The sequence below is a fragment of the Mesoplodon bidens genome (genome assembly GCF_964165515.1).
Source record: "Mesoplodon bidens genome assembly, chromosome: 9".
Classification (NCBI taxonomy): Eukaryota; Metazoa; Chordata; class Mammalia; order Artiodactyla; family Ziphiidae; genus Mesoplodon; species Mesoplodon bidens.
The window spans coordinates 80,042,724-80,045,789 of NC_138166.1; the positions used below are offsets into that span (position 1 = coordinate 80,042,724).

Sequence of the window (3,066 nt, forward strand, 5' to 3'; positions counted from 1 at the left end):
TTTTTCTTATCTTAATACATTGAATAAAACCCCCAGTACAATACTAAATAAAAATAGTGAGAATAGGCATACCTTTTTTCCCCTGATCTTAAGGGGAACATTTTCAATATTTTACCATCGAATATAATGTTTGCTGTAGGTGTTTTGTAAACATTCATTATCAGATTAAGGAAATTCCCTTCTATAGCTCATTTGCTAAGAGTTTTATTTTATCAAGAAGGGATACTGAATCAAAAGCTAACTGTGCATCTATTGAGAAAATCATATATTTTTCTCCTTTTCTCTGTTAATACTGTGAATTATGTTCATTTTGAAATGTGAAATTAGCCTTTCATAGGTGGAGTAAACTCCACTTTGTTGTATTGTATTTTCCTTTCTGAATAGCACTGGATTTAATTTAAATGTTTTGTTAATAATTTTTACATCTGTATGGGAGATTGTTCTCTAATTTTTCTTTTCCATAATGTCTTTGTCAGGTTTTGGGTTATGCTGACATCACTTAAAAAAACTCTTTCCCCTGTTTTTATTATCTGGGAGAGGCTGCATAAACTGGGTGACTGGGTGTTAATTTCTTCTTTAAATATTTGCAGCTATTCAAGCACTTTCTTTGTGGGAAGATTTTTATTTACGGAAAAACCTGAACGAACTTTTTGGCCAACCCAATACTAATGGATTTCAAATTTCTGGTAATGATAATTTGTTTTCCTATATTTTTGTTAAACGTTCTGCTAGAGCTTTATTAATTTTATTAAAAGTTTTTAAAAAGCTTTTAGCTTAGTTGATTTTATCCTTCTATTCCATTTGTTTCTGCTCTTATCTTTATTTTTATTTTCTTCTCTTTTCCACAAGATATGTTGTTTTTCTAGCTCCTTGAGATGGAATTTTAAATTATTAAATTTTAACCTTTTTTCTAATATATATGTTTACAAGCATACATCTCCCTGTAACCACTGATTTCACTATGCTTTAATTGCAACCCTCAAGTTTAAATATGTTGTATCTTCATTACGATTTAGTTCAAACTAATTCTCATTTGATTTCTTAATTATTCATATATGAGAATTTTCTTTAATTTCCAGACAGTGGGGCTTTTCTTGTTATCTTTTTATTGACTTCTAAGTTAACTGTATTGTGATCAGAGAATATACTCTAAGCTATTCAAATCTTTTGAAATTTCTGGCAATTCTTTATGGCCCATCAGATGGTTGATTTGGTAAATATTTCATATGAACTTAAATTCTGTCTTTGATGATTGCAAATGTTTGTGGTTCCTCAAGATTCCAATTTGCAGCTCCAGATCCACGCAATAGCAAAAGGCCTTCCTACTTCTCTCTCCCCAGCAGAGGCTCTGCACAGGGGCCAACCCTGACCCTCAGCTCACACAAGAACTGGCAATTCCTCTGCAAGAAAAAAAATATCTGGTGATCCAAAGATCATTTGTATACAGTTTCCCTCTCTCTATTTTTTTTTTAAAGATAAAACACAAGTCAAATTTATTATTAGATTTGTCCACAGTCAGCAATGGTGATCTTCTTGCTGGTCTTGCCATTCCTGAACCCAAAGCGTTCCATGGCTTCCGCAATATTCATGCCCTCTTTCACCTTGCCAAAGACCACATGCTAGCCATCCAACCACTCAGTCTTGGCAGTGTAGATGAAAAACTGGGAACCGTTTGTGTTAGGGCCAGCATTTGCCATGGACAAGATGCCAGGACCCATATGCTTCAGGAGGAAATTCTCATCATCAAATTTCTCCTCATAGATGGACTTGCCACCAGTACCATTATGGCGTGTGAAGTCACCACCCTGGCACATAAATCCCAAAATTATTCTGTGAAAGCAGGAACCTTTATAACCAAAGCCTTTCTCCCCAGTGCTCAGAGCACAAAAGTTTTCTGCTGTCTTTGGAACTTTGTCTGCAAACAGCTCCAACCTGTTAACATAACTTTATGGATTGGATGAGCAGTCATTTTGTGGTTTCCAGGTCCCTTACCTCGAAGGAGACGTGGCCCAAGTGCTCGCCATCGACGGCGATGTCAAAGAACATGGCAGGGTTGACCATGGTTGGGCAGCACAGGAGGTTCTGGGGTGGCGGCATCTGCCTCCCTCTCTATAATTTTATTCCACCTAGTCCTTGTTGATTCCGTAGATTTCTGAAACCTTTTAACACTACAAGTTTGCAACTTATCCACCTTTACATTGCTACAGTAGGAGTATTGGTTTACTGTAACCTACTACATCCTACTTAGAACATAAAATCAGGACTCCAAATATTTATTTTAAAAAGTAAAGTTTTTTTTTTAAAGAATCAATCCAAGAAATTTTTGCAATTCAAAGAATAGAGCTTCTGGAGCTTTAATTTAATTTGACAAACATTTATCGATTATCTGCTGGTCACAAACACCATATCATGTGCTTTGGAATTAAGAATGAGTTAGACAATCCTGGTACCAGATGAATTTACAGTTTACAGAGAAGTCAAATATGGAAACAGATAAACTGCAATGCAATGTAGCACATGTTATAATAAGGAGAGAAACTATCTCCTGGAACTCAGAGGAAGAAAAGACTGCTTGCCCACAGGATTCAGGAAAGAATTCATAAATAAATAAAGTTACACTTGATCCTGAAGCCTGAGCAGAATTTGTCAGGCATAAAAGGAGGAATGATATTCTAGGCAAAGCAACAGCATTTGCAGCCACTTAGTCTCATGAAATGATATGGAATATTTGATATGGAATATTTATTGAAGGATGAGACATAAATGTTCCCGAATAGAGTCACATGAGTGGGTCTATGGAGTTGAGATGCATGTGTGAAAATAAGGTCATAGAGGTCATTTCAGGCCACATGAGGAGGGGCATTGAATGCCTAGCCAGAGGCTTTAGTATTTTTTCCTGACAGCCATCTGGATTTAAGAGAAATGTGCAAGTAATGGGAAATAAATAATTAGATAAGTTGTTTAAGAGATAGAGTTCTGACAGCAGTGAACAGAGCAGAATCAAAAGGAGAAGAAGGAATGTTTGCAGAGAATTCAATAAGAAATTTTTCTAGAATGGTATTTATA

At 35.6% G+C, this 3,066-nt stretch overlaps 1 pseudogene across 1 annotated transcript; it reads right to left on the reverse strand.

The window, feature by feature from the left end:
• Window positions 1-1,461: 1,461 nt before the first annotated feature.
• Window positions 1,462-1,985, reverse strand: LOC308622573 (peptidyl-prolyl cis-trans isomerase A-like; annotated as a pseudogene). The gene has a single exon. The product of its transcript is annotated as a peptidyl-prolyl cis-trans isomerase A-like (transcript).
• Between the last annotated feature and the right edge of the window lie 1,081 nt (window positions 1,986-3,066).